Source organism: Eriocheir sinensis, chromosome 10, assembly GCF_024679095.1.
Source record: "Eriocheir sinensis breed Jianghai 21 chromosome 10, ASM2467909v1, whole genome shotgun sequence".
Classification (NCBI taxonomy): domain Eukaryota; kingdom Metazoa; phylum Arthropoda; class Malacostraca; order Decapoda; family Varunidae; genus Eriocheir; species Eriocheir sinensis.
This window is the reverse complement of record NC_066518.1, coordinates 16,163,280-16,184,220: the sequence shown is the minus strand read 5'-3', so window position 1 is coordinate 16,184,220 and position 20,941 is coordinate 16,163,280. Positions and strand designations below refer to the sequence as shown.

The window sequence follows — 20,941 nt, the reverse complement described above, 5'->3', positions numbered from 1 at the left end:
GGCATAACAGTCAAGATGGTGGAGGTAGTGGGTGCGCGTCCGCGGCAGCTGAGGACTTTTCGGGCACGAAGGGACGTCCTTGATGAACTTCCGGACCTGGAATTGATCAAGAGGTACCGCCTGGACCGTGCAGGGATACTCTTCGTGACCGATTTGGTGCGTGAGGCCTTGACTGCTCCTACAAACAGGAACCAAGCCCTCTCCCCTGAGATGAAGGTCCTCATAACCAGAGTATATACAGAGAGGTATTCCATCCGCGCATCCCAGGTCACGTGACTGTGACTCATGTGAGCCTCAGGTCGGTGCGAGGCTGGGGCTCATTCACTCAGTCTAACCTTGACATCAGCTCGTTGCGCACGCGCCGCGCCCGTTCCCCAAGCCGCAATCTGACCTCGCCCGCAACCTTGAGACCAGATTTTTTTTTCGCCTTAAAATGCCCAATAGTTGTGCTGTGCGCTGCTGCCATAACACGAAAAAGAGGACGAAAGGATGTATAAGGTTTTTCCGTTTCCCGAGAGATGAGAAACTGAGAAAAAGATGGATTTTGTTGTGTGACAGAGACTCCAATTTCAATGCAAGTAATGCAATGGTGTGCTCCTATTTATTATGATTTTGATACAAAAAACATGGCGGAAATTTTGATGGATATAATAAAGAAGGTTGAGAAGGCTGGCTATCCTGTTGTTGCGCTTGTACATGATCTGGGGCCAGCCAATTTGAAATTGTGGAAGGCATGGGGTATAGACCCAATAGGAACAAAAAAAATATCTATTGAGAATCCATGCGCTGCTGACCGGCAAATATATGTTTTTGCTGATGTGCCACACTTGTTGAAGTTGATCAGAAATAATTTCATAGATTATGGATTTTCCCTGAAAAATGGTAGCTACATATCAGATACATCTATTCGAGAGATGTTATCTGGAACAAGGACTGAATATTCTTATTATAGTATGTCAAATTGGAATAAATGCCTCTTAAATACAGAGAGAGAGAGAGAGAGAGAGAGAGAATTCTTGTTATTATAAATATGCCAGATTGAGAAATTGAAATAGAGCCCCTTAAATACAGACAGAAGGCTGAGAGAATGGGACCACTTGGTGGTTGAGAGGATGGGGGGGGGGGAGTGATGGGGTGGGAGCGTATCACGGGCTACAGGAGCGCGTTTGGAGATCATCACCTTCACACAGCCCATCCCAGACTAACGCTGGCTCCCAGAGCGAGGCGGTCAAAGGAGGCTCACGTGACGCACATGCGCGGGCGAGACCAAAATAAGCCGAGCGGATGGAATACCTCTCTGTATATACTCTGCTCATAACACTGAGGTATCTTGCTACGGGCAAAATGCAGCAGTGTAGCAGCGACGACTTGGGGCCTTCACAACAGACCGCCAGCAGGGTCACCCGGGAGACTGCGTACCCCCTTGCGGCAGCTGTTCTTGCTGCTGCTGCTGCTGCTGCTGCTGATGTGGCTGGGGGTGAGGCTGTGGTCCCTCCTGCTGCTGCTCCTGCAATAGCTGCTGCTGCTGGTGTAGCTGCTGCTGCTGTTGCTGCTGACCTCGCTGGCTGCTGAGGGGCTCTAGAGCTCGGGGCTGGCTGTCCATGGCTGCTGCCTGCTAGCTTGAAGGTCGCGGGAACGTTTGTTTACATGTTTGAGGGGCTACGTCCTTAATTTTATCATTATTCCATGTGATGTTGGTCTATGCATCGTCAACAATACCCGAAAATACTTTTCTTTATTTTATACATATTTCCAATACGTCAATATGCTTTTAACATCAAAATTATACCAAATTCCAACATTTTATTTTGAGTTGGTATCCCTTTCTTAGGTGCAGCTCAGGGGTTGGCAACGATGTACTTATACTCGCTTATGTCGAGCTGGTTATGTTGAGGGGGTGAAACATAAGGAGGGGGGTTATGTCTCGTCATTGTTAATACTCGGATATGTTTCAGTTTATGTCTCACATAAATTTCTTTATAAGTACGGGCCTTGGCAAACAACCGCAACATTTGTTGCGCGCATGAAAACAGTCAAATTTATATTCATTATAAGCAAAGTGGTTTTACTCGTCTAATCCCCCCAAATTTTTACAAGTACTTCCTTACGTATATGGTCCTTTTTTTCTCCTCGTTCATGCCTCGAGCTCTGCCACTTTTGACTCGTAACCATTCGTTTCCACTTCACTTTGGGCACCAGGTATCTTTCCTTGTCTTATTAAAATTCATTAGGGTGAACCACCTCCTCTGGAAAATTAAAATCGTACTTGTCGATAAATCATGGCCGACGTGATGCCCACTGAAGGTCTCGTAAACTCGGGGCCTGACACACGCTGCCGATAATCATGTACTACACAAGCGGCCGTATTACTCACGGGTACTCTGGCTTGCCTTCCTGAGATTAGAAACTGACGCTCTTGGATTTTTGTTCTGACGCGTACTTTTTTTTCTCAGTTTGGTCATCGCTTCGCTTCACCCTCATTCTCCAATTCCAGCAGGTACCCTCAACCCTTACGCTCTTCTTATCTCCTCGCCACAAACGAGCCTGTATTTCTCAGCCTCGACGCGCCGGAGCGATGGGTGTTGGTGGACTTCCCGCGGCGTCAAGGAGGTGAACACAGCCGATCATGTGTTAGTGTGTGTCCCAACCTTGGCCTTCACTGTCCCCTGCGCGCTTTCTTTCCTGGACACAACGGAAGGTTCTGTCTCCTCCTCCTTCTCCTCCTCCTCCTCCTCCTGCTCCTCCTCTTTATCCTCCTCCTCCTCCTCCATCCCAGAGCTCCCTTAACCCTTGAGTGGCCCGCCGCAGCCCATCATCAGCTCCTCTGCCTTATATGACTCGTGTCTGGCGTGTGGAAGGACACGCGAACGGCCCACGAACCTGCCTGTCTCTCCACCAGTCTGTCTGTAGCACCAGGTGTCCTGTCTTACACCCCCTACCCGCAACCCCTCTGTACACACACACACACACACACAAAATTTTTGGCCTGCTTCTCCACCGTTTGCCTGACTGTTTTTCCTCGTTATCGTCTCGTCATATCTCCACCTGTCTGTTTTTACTTGCCAGCTTCGCCTCGTCACCGCCTTGAAACTTCGCATCCTTACACTCGTCACCACCTTTAGACGCAGCATCAACACCTACAGACGCATCATCTCCCACAGGCACATTATCAAAATCCACAGAGAGCATCATGATACACAGACACCACCACCCTTCGACATATCCTCCACTACCACAAACTCATCAACCACAAGCCCCACAAGTCCTATTACACACAGCAACAATCATCGCGCACAAACCCTTCCTCTTCAGCATTCATCAACACTCGTCCCTCGCTCACCGCAGCCCAAACAAAACAAACACAACATCCCTGGCCAGTGTTCTTCGTGTCTCACCCTCGCGAATCTTGAGAGAGTTATCAGCGTATGTCGGACTGTCAGACCCACGACCCGAGGCAGACAATTTATTACCACGACCACCCTTCTATGAGCCCTTCGAAGACAGACACGACCACCCGAGTACTGCTTCGCGAGTCGTTAAACCCACACGTTGACTTTGGCCGTCTACCGTCGCCCGCCGCCCGCCGCCTCTCATGGTTGGGTGCCAGTGTGGGATACCGCCGACGAGGGAGCGAATTAGGGAAGGAGGGAGGCAGGGGGAGAGAGTGGAAGGTGGAAAAAGGAGCGAAGGTGTAGGAATGAAAGGAAGCAGAGAGGGGTAAAAGGAAGGCCGGGGGAAGTAGGGATGTAGGGAAGGGACAGGAGGAAAAATGAGACAAAAGAAATGAGAAGAAAAAAAGGCCGGTGAGAGGAAAGGAAAAGTGAGTAGCTTAGACGAGGCTTTTTGTCGGTGTTGAAGCGTAATGAGAAGTGGCATCACTCAGCGAGGGGGAGGAGCAGGAAGTGATAAGAGCTTGTGGTAGGCGGCCTGTGGGTGGCACGCGAGGAAGAGTTGTAGGAGGAAAAGAAAGAGGAGGTGAGGGAGGAAAAGTACAAGGTAAAAAGGGCGGGAAGCAGGAAGACAGTCAGGTATCGGAATAAAGATGTCCGACGCTGATAGATTTGGACACTTGTGGCATCATTATTCTTTGCTTTCTCGCATTCTGAACTGCTTAGCGTGCGTACGGGGAGAGTTCGGTCTGTCTGAAGCTATTGATCCGAGTATTTACAACCTCAGTGTTTGTTCTTTGGACTTGGAGTAGGGGAGAGTATAACATGTGTGACGCTTATTGGTTCGTACTCGTGGCATATCATCTTTTGTTCCTCTGGATTCTGGTGCGTGTAGGAGTGTAGAGCAAGGCAGGGGTGGGAGGAGGAGAAGTATGGGGCTGGGAGTTTTGCAGCGCTGTGCACACGCGGGAAAGAAGTGGTGAGCCATACAAAACCCGGCAAGGCGTGCAGGAGACAATGGAATAATAAATTGTCGGGGCGTTGAAGGCGGTGGTTATTTATGGTAGACTTAATGGAATAGTTTGGCTGGGTGGAATTTCTCTGGCTTCAGCTCGTGGTGTGGGTATTGCCGACTCTCTCTTTAAAGTGTTTGTGTATCTCAGGAAAATGTGTCGTAATGTGTAAAAGTAGTAGTAGTTAATGTTGTGGTTGTTTGTGTTTTTGTGGTGGTGGCACTAGTAGTAGTAATAGTAGTAGTAGTAAAAGTAGAAATAGTAGTACTGGCAATACAATACGTTACAAGTCGCAGCAGTAGTAGATATGGCAATATTGGTAGAAGTATCTATTCTTTACTACTACGACTACGACAACTACCAAAATTACTGTTGCTGCTGTTCCTTCGATTTACAACATACTGGAAACGATCACTTGCATTACCTATAACGGTAGACGACAGCCCTTTGTCCCAAAAGTTGAACGAAGCCAGCTGAACTAAATTACATACTTTCGCATTACAATCACCTCTACTCAGCCCTCACCCTCAGCCCTCAGCCTCGCCGCGAAGCCAAATCTAAGCAAGTTTTCACCTGGCGTGACTTTCCCTTCGTTTCACTGATTCGTCATTCTGTCGATGATGACTTGAAAACCGAGAAGTTAAGAGAAATGACTATATACATAACTTTCCTGTGTTTACTGAGCATACTTTTTTGCACAATAGCTTATCTGTAATTAGTTATGTGTCACGATACGTGCATGGGAAGGCGAACTACAAGAACATGTAAGATCAACTATTTTTGTTCATATTGTCATTTAATCATATGAAAACATCAGCAACACGCGTCTGCCTAAGGCTAAGCTAACGCCCCCTTGGACCTCCCTGATAGCCCTGCAATCACCTATTTTTCTATTTTTTTTCTTCTACCGCATCGTTCATATTCCTCGACGCCACTGCATATTCTCTCTCTCTCTCTCTCTCTCTCTCTCTCTCTCTCTCTCTCTCTCTCTCTCTCTCTCTCTCTCTCTCTCTCTCTCTCTCTCTCTCTCTCTCTCTCTCTCTCTCTCTCTCTCTCTCTCTCTCTCTCTCTCTCTCTCTCTCTCTCTCTCTCTCTCTCTCTCTCTCTCTCTCTCTCTCTCTCTCTCTCTCTCTCTCTCTCTCTCTCTCTCTCTCTCTCTCTCTCTCTCTCTCTCTCTCTCTCTCTCTCTCTCTCTCTCTCTCTCTCTCTCTCTCTCTCTCTCTCTCTCTCTCTCTCTCTCTCTCTCTCTCTCTCTCTCTCTCTCTCTCTCTCTCTCTCTCTCTCTCTCTCTCTCTCTCTCTCTCTCTCTCTCTCTCTCTCTCTCTCTCTCTCTCTCTCTCTCTCTCTCTCTCTCTCTCTGGGCCTCTCTCTCTCAGCTTTTTCCTTCCTGGTGATTGTAGCAGCGCGAATAAATCAAAGTCGTCTGGGTGCACGAGGGCATGCAAACTCAAAGGCGTCACAATATTTAATAGTCTGCTAACGTGTTTTCTTAGTTAACGGTAAGAAGAAGCAGCGCAAATAATCAAACAAATATTTAACAGTAAGGAAAGAAAAGTAGTCTGCTTATACAACAGAAGGCCGTAGAATGAGATATCAAAGTTGAGACGATAGCGTTCTTTATATATTGCGAAAAACTATTGCCTAAAGGAACTAACTGTATATCTTATGATTGGAAATTGGTAAATTATATACCAGTAGAAGTTCTGATGTTAAATCAAGGAATTTTATCTAATCAGTAAGATAATTTGCTCTTATATAGACAGTGCGGAGCTACTCAGTGCTGGAGGTGAGGCCATGATCCGCGGGTTGCATGCGGTCTTGAATGCCGTATACCAGTCCAGTACCATTCCTCCTGACGAAGAGGGGGTTGGTCGTCCCTATCTGGAAAAGGAAAGGGGACCGACAGGACAGCAACAACTACGGTGGTGATACACTGCTTAGTGTGTGCTTGCCCACCTATTGCTGATGCGAATTCGTAGCCAGCTGTTGAAGATGCAGAGACCTGAACAGTCTGGGTTCACGCCTGGTAAGTCAACAACTGACCGTATCCTAGCGCTTCGCTTACTGGTGGAGCGCCGACGTGAGTTTCGACAGGGGATGCTTGCAGCCTATGTCAGTCTCAAGAAGGCGTTTGATTCAGTGCATCGTGAGACACTCTGGGATCTTCTGCGACTCTGTGGGATTCCTGCGTGGACTATTGGTTTGCTGACTGGCCTGTATTCTGGGACAGTGAGTGCTGTGAATTGTGTGGGGGCTTGTCCAGCTTCTTTCCCGTGAATGCGGGAGTGAGGCAGGGCTGTGTCCTTGCCCCATCGCTTTTCAACACTTGCATGGACTGGGTACTGGGCAGAGCTATTGAACAGTCATTGCGGAGCATCCATTGGCAACACCAGGGTCACTGACCTTGTTTTTGCCGATGATGCAGTAATCCTGGCGGAGTCGCTGGAGGTTTTGGTGATGGCTCTCGAGGCATTGCACGAGGAGGCAAGGCCCTTGGGACTTCAGGTCTTCTGGGCCAAGACCACGGTATAGGTGTTTGGAGGCTTGCTAGATGAAACAATACAGTCTCTTCATGCATGTGGCGAGGACGTTCATAACAACGGTGAGTCTTGCCAGGAAGTCTTACGGCGGATTGGCCTGGCCCACTGTGTTATGGCCTCGCTCAACACGAGTATATGGCGTTGTCGATACCTGTGCAGCATGACAAAGATCCGGATCTTCAAGTCCCTTGTGCTCCCTGTCTATATATATATATATATATATATATATATATATATATATATATATATATATATATATATATATATATATATATATATATATATATATATATATATATATATATATATATATATATATATATATATATATATATATATATATATATATATATATATATATATATATATATATATATATATATATATATATATATATATATATATATATATATATATATATATATATATATATATATATATATATATATATATATATATATATATATATATATATATATATATATATATATATATATATATATATATATATATATATATATATATATATATATATATATATATATATATATATATATATATATATATATATATATATATATATATATATATATATATATATATATATATATATATATATATATATATATATATATATATATATATATATGGACACTAAGTGGTGACTTGGAGAGGCGGATTGATGACTTTGGTTATAAATGTCTACGGAGAATCATTGGATATCGCTGGAATGACTTTGTGTCAAACCGGCGACTACTCCGTGAGACTGATTCGACATATATTACCTGCATAGTCCGTCAACGCCAACTCCGGTTAGACGGGCACGTGGCACGTCACCCTGAAGCTGATTCTGCTCATCGGGTTGTCTCTGTAAGAGACAATCCTGAGTGGAGGAGGCCAAGGGGACGCCCACGGAGTTCGTGGATTGAGCAAGTCGATCGATCCCTCCGGGAGGTACTCGGGTTGGGAAGGGGGCCTGCGTGGAGACTCGCCCGGAGGGACCCCCAGGCTTGGCGTCGTAGGATGGGCGAGGCGGCGCACCCCCGGCGTATGCCCCCACTGATTGACTGATTGATTACCTGAACTTAGCTTTGTTTCATGTCCTTTCCTGTTAAAATCCTTGCTTTTTAGACAATTCATTTTCCATGCAGTTAGCGTGTATCCAGCACAATCCCCAACCCCACCCCACACACATACAAGCAAGGGGAAGACATGTTAGGGGCTTACATGTCTCACGTTGATAATATAGAAATTCAGCCCAGCGTGAGAAACAAGCCAGAGGCATTTTAATACTCCACTAATCATGGTCTGAGACGCTCAGCTTTTATGTTCTTATAACGAGCCGCGTCGCTCATCATTACCGTTATTTAGAAGACTTCAGCTCGATTTCAGCGGCATTCCAGTGTTTGTTTGGGGGAGGAGCGTGTTCTTGCTGTCGTCGGGTGTGCCAGCCGGTCAAAAAGGAGAGCAGAAAGGTTGGAACGTGTGTGTGTGTGTGTGTGTGTGTGTGTGTGTGTGTGTGTGTGTGTGTGTGTGTGTTTCATAACCTTGTCTGATGCAAGTTTTATAATTTATTCAATATATATATCATTCCAATGTATTCTAATTATTTTATTTTTACTGCGGTCAATGTCAGTCAAGTTGCAGTGTTGTCATATGTGTGCTTTATAACTTTTGGTTAATTACGTTAGCAGTTATTATTATAGTTGTTGTTGTTGTTATTATTATTATTATTATTATTATTATTATTATTATTATTATTATTATTATTATTATTATTATTATTATTATTATTATTATTATTATTGTTACCATTACCTATTGTCATCGTCATCGCCCTTGTCACGTTATCAATTGACAACATCCATTTACTGCTCCTCTCCTCCCTCGGCCTCATGGGATCTTTCTCCGCGCTTCATATACCCATTGAAAGTGTTCGGCAGGTATGTCTTATACCCGCCCCAGTGAGACCCCCCCTCCTCCTCCTCCTCCTCCTCCTCCTCCTCCTCCTCCTCCCCAAGTTGACGGCTTAGAGGAGGGCATGAAGGAGGATTTATGCCATGCGGGAGGGAAGAGGGCGTGAGGGGTAGGGTAGCTGTAATCAAGGGAGAAGGGCAGTTGTGAAGGGAAGAAGGGAAGAAGCGCAGCGGCCGATTTCGTGAAGTAATGTTTTTTTTTTATTGTTCATGGTATAAAGTATGACTGACACTTGAAAATAACTTCTTTACACCAAATTATCCTTTTGTCAGCTTTGAATCTGCGGCAAAATCTGGCTTAAGGATATCGTGCTGCATACAAGAGTCACTCATAATTTATATAACGACCTGTAAATGTGTTTGGATAAAATGTTTGAATAGCTCTTCGCCCCTCATTCTTATTACCATTTAGTCGTTTCTCCTCTTGGCTGCCCTAAGTGTCCTGACTTGATCGGAACTGAGCAATGAAACTAACGCTCCGCACGATACTGGCTTCGCTGGTACATTATTGTTGTAGCGTTACTTAGTTTTGCTTGCCAAAAATTATTGACTTAAGTGGACCCTACACGATCAATATTATTGGCACAATATATTGACTCATTTCATTGTGCAATATTTGTTTCCCCCTACACAGCTCAATATTATTGCGCAATATCGGCAGTCGTGTGAAGGATTTCAGAGAGAGCATGACGGACATTGATGTTGCTTTAATCGGAATTGTGCAATATTACTCTCACACTACTCAATATATTCGTATTATGCAATAAAATATCAAACTCTTTTTGATGCCTTCAATATATTGTGTCATTCTTCAATACCGCCCCTTCACTGTCAATAATATTGTACAATACGGAATATTGCGTAATAATACTGATCGTGTAGAGTCAGCTTTAACGGAGCGATAAGACACACCCACACGAGGCTCACATTAACACTGACAGACATGGCCAAACCACAATTTATTCTTCCTGCACACCGCACAAGACATACTAACGCCGAATTATCCTTTAGACACAGCAAAACCCAAGTCTGACTGCCTTCTGGACACTTACCGAAGGTTCTGCCGTGGGAGGCGTCCTCCTCAGCCTCCTCGGGGCGCGGCACTTGCGTCACCGCCTCCCCAGGCTGCTGATCCCGTCCAGCCGCAGTTATTTGCTCGTTGTTCTTTCCTGTTGGTGGCATTGAATTTGCTACTGTTAAAAGTGGTGCTACAATAGGATGCACATAATAATAATAACAAAAATATGCATGCGTGCTTTGTTTTTTGGTGAAAATGAGATAAGCAAAACTGCCACATGTTGACACTGACATACTAATTCTCACCTTAGTTACCAATACACGCGTATGTGTGTGTGTGTGTGTGTGTGTGTGTGTGTGTGTGTGTGTGTGACAGAGAGAGAGAGAGAGAGAGAGAGAGAGAGAGAGAGAGAGCAACTAGTAGTCATGAGTGAGTATGAATCATTGGAAGACAATATTCACCACGAGGTCTTGTAAGTATCATTAGGGCCGCCATGGCCTTCCTCCTTGCCCGGTAACAGGCCGTTCCCCAGGATGATGGCGTAGCTGTAGGCGTCGTACGCCGTCTCATTGCATATAAACCTAGGATTGTATTTACCACGAGGGCGTGTGAGTATCATTAGGGCCGCGATGGCCTCCCTCCCTGCCCGGTAACAGGCACTTACCGTTCGCCAGGATGATGATGTGGCTGTAGGCGTCGTATTCCGTCCCGTTGTCGCCGCTGCTACTGTAGCGGTATCGGTTGCTGTTGCTGCCGTTCTCATAGACGGTCTCCACGTGCACGCCCTCGTCTCGGCTGGTGAGCGAGCGGCCATTGTGGCGGCGGTGGTGCTGGTGGTGGTGGCGGCGTCTGTCTCTGGACTTTCTGGCACCGTCGCGATAGTGCTGCCTGCTGTGCCGCTGTGGGCCGCGATGGTGCCTGAGTCTCCTCGTTGTCTGCGTGGCCACAGTGGATACCTTGGTCGCGTCCCTCGTCGCCGGGAAGTGATCAAGGAAAACAGGCGACACGAGGCCTCCTGCCAGCTCCGTCTCCTTCCCCGGGCGGGCGCCGCGGGGCTCCTTGAGGGCGCGAGTGCTGGTAGTCGCGTCTCGTTGGGTTCCCGCCTTACTTGGACCGTTTGCCGCGCCAGCCAGATGACGAAGGGCAGCAGACGCGTTTTCTCTCCCTTGGGCGGGATGGACCAAGCGAAACACCTTCCCCTCGTGAATAATATCCCGCCCACCGTCTTCAGGGAGGTCTGGACTCCTGTATTGGCAGCCGTCAGTCCCTCCTCCGCCTCCGTGTTCCTCCTGATGCTCCGGTCGTCGCTGCTCTGCCTCTCCTACATCGCTGTCGTTCTGAAGATAAAGACGTTGATTAAAAGTAGATGTAAGCTGAGGCTTAAACTACCGTCACAAAACAAATAGCAGTACTCACGCTGTAAGGGAAACAATAAAGAATTTTCCTTTGCAATAAAATGTTCCACTGAAAACATGTTGAACAAAAGCATAACACGGTTTATTTATTATATACAAAAACAAAAAGCCCTGCGGAAAGAAAAGAAAGGGTTACCACGGTCTAGAGACAATGTACTAAAGTACATATGATTCAGTTACCATTATAAACAAAAAACATTAATAAAAAGATCAAAATATAATTAAAATATAATAATCATAAATAAAGATATAAAATTGTAAACCTCGAAAAGAACAGAACAACTGCTTGACGGCGTAATAATATAACAACAACGAACATAAAAACCTTCAAGACAACAAAAAAGTTCAACTCCCTTCATCCACGACCATGCTTTTCGAGACAATAGAGAATCCATCAGGGCGAGACTCACCCCGCCGCTCCTCGACCAGCCGGGGCAGCAGGCGGCCAGGGCGTGGGTCCTCTCCTCCTGCTGGTCCCGGTACACCGTGCGGTACAGCGTCCTGAGGGGGAGAAGGGACACTGCGTCATCACCAGCATCACCAGTTACCGCTCGAGTCACCACCGCCCCCACCGACCAGCATCACCTCACTACTGGAGATATCATCACCTCTCAACACTCACCACACATCACTGTCATCATCACCATCCATCATTGTCATCATCATCACCATTATCATCATTCACTGCAAAGTACAGTCATCACTACCCATTGCTATCTACTGTTATCATTCGCCACTCATCACTACTCGCACCGCCATCACCACCCAGTGCTGCTCAAGTTTCTCGTCATCATCATCATCATCATCATCATTATCATCATCATCATCATCATCGTCATCATCACCACTATCATCATTACCATCCGCTTCTACCTGCCACGGTCACCTCCATTATCTGTTCCTTCTCATAACTGTCATCACCATTCCCAAGCACCACTCATCACCATCATCCACATCCAGTATCACTGTCATCATCATCCATCACTACTGCTGTCACCATCGTCACCACCCATCATTACTACTCGACACTTTACCAGCAACACTCAACACATCTCAGCACTGTCATCACCATCCCTCAGGCCCTGCTCATCACAATCCGCCTCACCCCCCGCCCCCCACCAACCCACCTGCTCCGACCCACCTATCCCGATGGACTAAATTACAGGTGAAGCGGAGGTGTTATCATGCTGCCTCACAGCCTCCACCTGTTGACTCTCTCTCTCTCTCTCTCTCTCTCTCTCTCTCTCTCTCTCTCCTCCTCTCCTCTCCTCCTCTCTCTCCTCCTCTCCTCTCTCTCTCTCTCTCTCTCTGGCACAGGTAATGGAATAGCGGCGTGCCCTTTGAACACAGCCATCCATATAGAGCCTCTGTTATTCTGTTATCTGATGCTCGCAGGAATAACTCAGGTTTGGGATAATCACGGAGCCACCCGCGGAGAGGAGCAAGTCTGGGTTAGTTTGTCCTTGGGAAACGGTGAGGAGAGAAAAGACTGGACAAGGCATAAAACGCGGCACTGGGAGGTGAGAGACTGTTCCGAGGCAGAGAGAAGCAAGTCTTGGCTAGTGAGGTAAGGTGGGGTTAGACTTACAGGGGCTGCCTTGTAAATGCCAACCGGCCTCCTGCAGACTCCCTATGTTCTTATGTTTTTATGTTCTTAGATTATCCTCGTGAAGGGGCGAGGAATGGAGAGACAAAGTATATAAGGCGCGGCACGGAGAGGTGAGAGGTTGTAATGAGGGAGAGCGTAATCACCTGTCATGTAGTAATGGACCGTCCCTTGCATGCCTGTTAAGGATATATATAATTAACGCGCCTGGAAGAGATATTTACACGGCTGATATCGTTAGAAGATTTAAATTACCAGCCATTAAGGATCGATTTGCCTTACGATATCGATGACATAAATGGATCTCGCGGCCAGGTGGGCTGCGGGAGATAAAACGCGTATTGTGTGAAAGTTCGGAGTCATTATCGCCATTAATGGAATCTCCTGCCCCTCCCCCCCCTCCCCGCCTCCCTCCTCCTGGTTATACTCTTTACCATCCCTCCCTTCTCCTCCTCCTCTCATCAGTTTTCATAATAATTCCAGTAAGTGATTTCTCCTCTTTCTTTTCTCTTCTTAGTCCTTCCTCCTCCTCCTCCTCCTCGGCACCTCATTGTTGTCGCGTGTTGGGCATGATTAGCAGTCTCTGCGGAGCATTATCCTACCTGTCAGCGTCTTTAGTCTTTCCTTAAATAATTTCTCCGTTTATCTCATTTTGTCTCGTGCTACTTTAATCAAACTGACTGTTTAATACTTTTTTTTTGCTCCTGTGTTGTTTGTCAGATACTTAATTGCATTCCAGAATGTATCGGTGCTTGTGCAGACTATCTTTCTCCCTTTGTCTTATCGCCGACAACCAAACGTTCTCGTGCGAGGAACGCCGGGGGGACGTAAGCAGCCTGGGTCATACCTACTCGGTGTTGCTCTCTTAAATTCTCGTAAATTACCAGTAATTTCCACCGGGACTAACAAGCCTCCCATCGTAAGTATGGGGGTAAGGATGACATGATCATATGCTTCCCATACGCGGCGCGAGGAGTAAGCCTTTTTAGGTGACGGGGCTTATTGCAATACATTACCCTTCTGCCAGGACTCCTGTAGTAAGTAATTACTGAGGCAGAGGCGGGTAGGCCGCGGGGCAGGCAGAGAAAACACGTGAAGGTGTTGTGATGAGGGAGTTTCCGTGTCTGTTCGTCACAGCGCCCCGTCCCTTGCATGTGCCGGCGTGCAAATTGTAGATCAGACGATGTCACACGGAACAACAGCGCGTCTCCATGCATAAACGACTGGACTGGATGCAATAGTCGTAGGCCCGAAACGGTACAACTTGTTTTGGGGAAAGAAAAACTACACACAGGAGCCGAAGCCAGGTATGCAGTTTCGTGACAAGGACACGGCGAGCCTTGGAAAGGTGTGGTGTAAGCTATGGTAGAAGGAACACCAGGTAGTCTCGATCCCCCCTTCCCCACCACTCTCTGCGCATTCTAAGTGACGTCACACGCTAGACGAGAGCGAGAGATAGATAGAGAGAAAGGGAGAGAGAGTGTGAGAATTTAAAAGTATCCTAATGTAATGAAGTCTGTTGCATGTATAAGTAAGTTCTGATCCTGGAATGCATTTTCAGTACTGTTTTAGTTCCCTCTGCATTAATTTTCCCTGGAGTGTTAGGACAATTCACTCAAAATAATAATAATGAGTATAGGGCATATGCATTCACATATAATCCAGGGTTCCCATTCCTCTTTAAAGTATTTGTTCACCAAAGTCTTGGGTATAGACCATGGTGCCCACTGTCCAGTGCAGCCAAACTTATTGAGCTCTTTCCCTATACAGATTGGAAGCTTCCGTTGTGCTATGCAATGAGGCTAGAGCCTTATGATTTATTTATGTACAGTATATGCCTAATGAAATTATACAGAATAATAAACCGTTGAATTAGCTTAGGATCTAATACAAAAATTAAGCCAAAAAGTGTATTATTTGTATCTTCATCTTTTGGAAACTGAAAAAGCAGTGTGGTGCCTTTGGGATGTAGGGATCTGCACCCACGAACAATGCAACACGAAGGCATACTATATAAGAGTTTCCCATGTCACAGAAAACGGATCGCTCAGATGGACCTCCTCTAGCCGGTGGCTGGGTCAAGACTGACGTCACGGTCTGCCTGCGCAATCTACACCAATTTTGGCCCAGCGTCCCCCCACGTGAGAATACCTGGCTTGCCTCCCTTTACCTTGGTGTAAGCAACCCATATGAGGCGTCAAAGAATCATTGGACTGAGGGTGTGCAACTTGCCATAGGAAAGATAATGCTATACACACATGAGCAAAATTCCAAGACCTCGGGTTCACGCACATAACGGCAGCAACACAAGTCCCTCAGATGGCTCATGTCCATATGAGGCGTCAGGAGTTTTTGAGCAAGACGATAGAGTTTCTCTGATTAAAAAAAGAAAAACCTGTACACCGAAGCCGGTGCTAAGTACCCAATCTGCATCCAGAATATCAAAGGTTTACGAGCCCTTCATATAAGATATAGCGTAAGCGGCCCACATGAGGTGATACAGTGTGTAAGAAGAAAAAGAAAGCTTAACACAGAAACCAAATGTAACGGCCCAGCTTCACGCACACAACGACACCGAAACAACAAACCTACAACAACGGTACTGGCTACGAGGCCCAAAGAATACAAGTGTACTGTGTACGAGGCGTCGAAGAATAATTGGGTTAAGACGAAACAGCTTGTCAGAAGGAAAGAAAAGTACTCACAAAAACAAAATCAGCGTTGTATAAATACCTAAATGCACGTACATTTACAATGGCAGGGACACGCCGAGCCTCATAGAAAGGTATGCACGCTAGTGGCTATACAGCTCCGTCACCGTCACTCCCTTGTCTCTCTGAGTCTACACCCCGAAGTCCCCTTGTATTTGGCCCTTACATGGAGCACAAAGACTCGTCCCTTTAAAACAGCTATCCTGTCGGCCTAAAACTCAGCCATTGCAGATGATAAATAGCTCGAGATGTATACTGCTTTTATTCTTATCAGCTTCCTGTTTCCTCTTTGTATATCGTGCAGTTTAGCCTTTCTCGCCCGCTTGCCATCCGAGGGAACATTTTAAACTTGACAGTTTTCTTATTTCTTCAGTCCAAAACTCAATGATTTCTATACTTTTCAGATTTCACTTTACTTAAGCCAATGAAAATTGGGCAGAGTAAGAAATATAAGAGGAAAACGTTATTCATATTCATCTTCAAGTCTTCTGAAAATGGAAACTTCAAAGAGTAATCCAAACACAATGTAAAAAACAGCATCTTTTCGCGCCTCTTCTCCCCTCCCCCTCTCTTCCTCCTTTCTCTTCGCACTGTTCTATGCCTCCCTCCGTCTGTCTGCCGCCTTTGCGACATCAAGCGTCTGAGGAAGAAAGAGGAAGGAGACGGAAGGGAGGGTGAAACCAATAATTCTAGGGCAGCGGGCTCTTGTCTTGTTTCATTACTAAAAAAACAAGACAAGCGTCTCTTCCCACGTTGGACACACCTGAATAAAAATATTCTGGAAGGTCGGGCCGCGTGTGTGTGTGTTTGTGTGTGTGTGTGTAGTTCACCATGCACGCCATAAAGCAAGGAATTCTGACGTGACTGATCTCTGGGGTAAAATTTCAAACCTACATGTGTGTGTGTGTGTGTGTGTGTGTGTGTGTGTGTGTAATTCACCACGGCCTGATCACGAGTTGGACTCGCATTCGCCAGCAGGTACCCTCACGACGTGAGCAAGTGCTCATTATTGTCGATCTTTGGGTACTGCCAGGACCTCACAAACCACACAACCCATCCTCCTTGCTCAAGGGGGGACAGTAACCACTTCTAGTCAACGGAAAGAATTCGGCCTGAGAGGGGCTCGAACCGCCGCCTGTTTGGCGTGAAGCCTTGCAGCGCGGCGCTCTAACTGATTGAGCTACCGTTTTTTTTTTTTTTTTTTTTGTGTGTGTGTGTGTGTGTGTGTGTGTGTGTGTGTGTGTCCACACCTATCCTTGCATAAGTGAAGGAAGGCATCTTTTAAGGTGATATGACAAATCGAAAATATAGCCATGATGACTTCAAATTACATACATTGCACATTATGGCTTTTTAAAGTTATTTAACTTGTTCTGGCTGTGATTCCTGACGATATTGTCTCATTCTCTCTCTCTCGTTGTATCTTCGACCCCAAATTAGTTTTCATAGATCGAAAAGGAAGTGAGTTTGCTTTTCCTTTATCGAAACACAATCAAGCTCAGAAAACTGTGTTTGATCGTTAATTGCAAAACATTCCATATTATTCCAACTGATCCCATTAGTTTGTGGTGCTGGGTTTCAAAACCCTCTCGGATACTTCACCTTCCCTGCCACTGCCTCACTTTCCAGTTTCAATCAAGCGGGCAAACTAATCTGCACCAATTATAGCGGTCGTGTGTGTGTGTGTGTGTGTGTGTGTGTGTGTGTGTGTGTGTGTGTGTGTGTGCTCGTGTGTGTGTGTGTGTGTGTGTGTGTGTGTGTGTGTGTGTGTGTGTGTGTGTGTGTGTGTGTTCCCTTACTTGTGGCAGAGAGAGAGAGCGACGGGCAGGAGCAGCCACGAACCAGCTGAACAGCCTGGAGCACCGTCGCCGCGTCGCTGCCCTGACGGTGCTACACAAGGCACAAGTGGGCCTAGTGCCCCACCTGACGGACCCGAGGGCTACCTGGAGGAGGTCTGAGCGCAGCACGAGAACGGTGATGAGCAACGCCTCCCTCCTGGAAGTGGTGGAACAACCTCACTGCTAATGTGGACGTGATACAACTGTCCACTCAGCAGATGAAGGTTGCGTCCCACAGGTGGCTACTCCTACACCCACAGTAAAAAGCGTAAATGTAAACGCTTGCAAATAAGTTGTAAACATGTATATAATTGTAACCTCGGCAGAAGCTTTTAAATAGCTCCCCAACGGTCGGGGGAACCTTAGCTTAGAAAAATAATATTGCCATGTACTAATGTACTGAACATGTGTTTAAATAAAAAGAGAGAGAGAGAGAGAGAGAGAGAGAGAGAGAGAGAGAGAGAGAGAGAGAGAGAGAGAGAGAGAGAGAGAGAGAGAGAGAGAGAGATTGAGCTTGGTTACAGAAAGTAGATTGTCGGGCTACTTAGTTATATCAGCCCTCGATCGAACGATTTTGTCCAGCGGTGACCAAGAAAACAGTCACCGAACACTAGTTTAACAAGAGAACAAACACTGCGCACCATTATAACTACACAAAAGCATAGCCTGCTCGTGTGTTTGTCACCTACTCTTAGGGTGTGTTTACTAAAGCAGACTGATTAAGGCGCACACACACACACACACACACACACACACACACACACACACACACACACACACACACACACACACAGCACCAGAATCGTTGAATTCCATGCCCTCGTCTGGCGTAAATGTGAAGGAATTCATCCTTTTATTTTTTAATTGATTTGTGGGTTTGCAGCATGTTAACGAGTGTGTGTGTGTGTGTGTGTGTGTGTGTGTGTGTGTGTGCGGGTTGATGCTTGTTTTTAAGAGCTTTCTGTTGATTGGAAACTATGAAAACTATTGCATAAAATGTAAAAAAGTCAACTGTCTGTGTGTGGCCGAACATTCTCTCTCTCTCTCTCTCTCACACACACACACACACACACACACACACACACACACACACACACACACACACACACACACACACACACACACACACACACACACACACACACACACACACACCATCTCACCTCTTCTCATACTTGATGCAGGCTGGCTTGTCGGTGTAGCATCCCGGCCTGTACACTCTGACGGAGGCGGTGAAGGCACGCACAGACGGCACCCGCACCGACACCTGCTCCGCCCTCTCGTACCTGCACACGTTGGGTCTGTGAGGGGAGAGGAGGAAGGGTGTGCGTCAAGGATAAGAGTAAGGAGCCGTTGTGTTTGTAGTTGTATCTTCTCCTCCCTGAGACTTTACATCTTTGAATCAAGGGAAATTTCGGCAATAATTTTTTTTTGTTTGTTTTTTGCCATAAGTTGTATGTTGTAAGCCCTTTTTTTTTAGCCCTTGTCCTCTCTCACTATATATATAACAAAAGTAGTAGTAGTAGTTGTTGTGGTGGTGGTGATGGTTGCCAATGTTTGTTTCCGGGAATAATTCAAGTATACATTTTTGCTCATATTTGTGAGTGTTCCACATTAAAAAGAAAAAGAGGCAATTACTCTTTCCTGCCTCAGCGGACACAAGAACAAAAGCAGCCACTCCTCTTTACTCTATTCAGGAGCAGTAAGTAGCGGGCTTTATTTTCTTTATTGTTTTTGTTTTTTCTACGCCCTTGAACTGTCTCCTCTGCTGTTAAAAAAAAAAAAAAGTTCGGGGAGTTTCGTTGTAACCAGCGGCACCTCGCACACCTTTCACCTTTACCTCTTTCCCTGTTCATGTGCGTGCGTTGTTGTTTATTTATTCAGTTAGCTTTTTTTTCATCAGAGGCCTCGCTCCTTGTAGCCTTTATTCTTTCACCAATCTCTCTCTCTCTTTTCATATTCATTTCCGTTTGAAGTATTTTTTATCCTTCGATTTCTTTCCCCTTTAACCCAGATAATTTCCTTCACTTCCATCTTTTTTTTTTTTATCTATTCCCCGTCAGTCCCTTCTTCTCTGCCTCATTCGCCCTGCACCTCCACTTCTCTTCATGTCCGTGACTTTTTAGGTGATGTTTTCCCCATTCCTTTCACCCCTGACAGCCCTCCTCTGTTCCTCCTCTTCCATTTTTTTCATTTTACCCATTATTTTTGTCCCCATTTTATACCTGGGAGAAATGAGACGGTTTTACCCATTTTACGCACAGCTGCCTTGTTTGTTGCCCGTGTGATTAGCTCGTATTTTTTTTCTCCGACTGTTTCTTTGGCTTTTTCTTGAACGGTATTTCACCTTTATTAAGGTTTTCGTCCTATATCTTTAGAAATCACCGGCTTTGTTTTGTTCCCTTTCTCTATACCAATTTGGAAAGTTATTATTTGGTGTTTTTATGTGTAACTTTGAGAAATCACCGCTTGCTGTTCAGTGTTGCAGCACGATACGAAAGTGACTTTGAGGATGTAACTTTGGTAGCTATGAGTTGTGTAGAAATAAGGCAGAACTATACTCCGACTCAGCTACGAAGTCAGTTTGGATGGGACCCGCTCGGGGAGATCCCTGACCATAGCGCTTCCAAATCTTATCTAATATATACACAGTATTTAATCCACTATTTCAAATAGTACGTACGTAGATGACATGAGGGGGAGCGTGATGAATATGAGTAATGCAGCAGCGCTGTGAAGAAGTTCAGGCTTCCTCCAGGGTGTCCACTTTTTAATTATCTTTTTACGTTAAAGGAGGCAAACCAAGGGCTAAACAATTGACAAAAAAGCAAATCCTCAATATCCTGCTCCTATATAACAATGAGAGTACCAAAAAAGAATGATCCAATTAATTTACTTTCACTGGCCAGAGAAAAACATTCGTCCATTTTATATACATTTTACGCCCGAGAAAGCATTGTGGACTAAACAACAGATTGAAGGAAGATTTTTCTTCAGTATGCTACTCCTTCAGTGAGAAACAGAAGATAATCTATGCTAGGGCGGGCAAACTTTTCGAAGCGAGGGCCAGATAAGACTTTCGGGAGCAGGCCGCGGGCTGGAGTGAGAAACCAAAACCACAAACTTAATATCAAGCAACTGAGCACATTTTAACTGCAAAGCGTTGATGTATGCGTGCATGTCTGTCACAAAAATGTTTTTGCCTCGCAGCTTGACACTGCTGGCATTCAGATGCGGTAATGACCAAGAGTAGGGCCAGGCGAGCGAGCCAGCGTGGTAAAGTGGTAATCTGCAGCCAGTGGTGGGCATGGTTCCGTTAATCCGCTAACCGCTAATCAGCGAAGCTAACTTTTTCATTAGTTGATTAGCGTTTCCGCTAACTTTGGAAACACGGATGTCTTGCACTTCCGGTGCGTCATGTGCCACCCCAATAAG

At 45.8% G+C, this 20,941-nt stretch overlaps 1 long non-coding RNA gene across 1 annotated transcript in view; it reads left to right on the top strand.

The window, feature by feature from the left end:
• LOC126996648 (uncharacterized) overlaps positions 1 to 20,941 on the top strand; it is a 177,405-nt gene that overhangs the window by 38,558 nt on the left and 117,906 nt on the right. Inside the window, exon 3 of the long non-coding RNA XR_007751323.1 lies at positions 18,691 to 18,848. This is a non-coding gene — a long non-coding RNA (uncharacterized LOC126996648). The remainder of the gene's footprint in view (positions 1 to 18,690; positions 18,849 to 20,941) is intronic.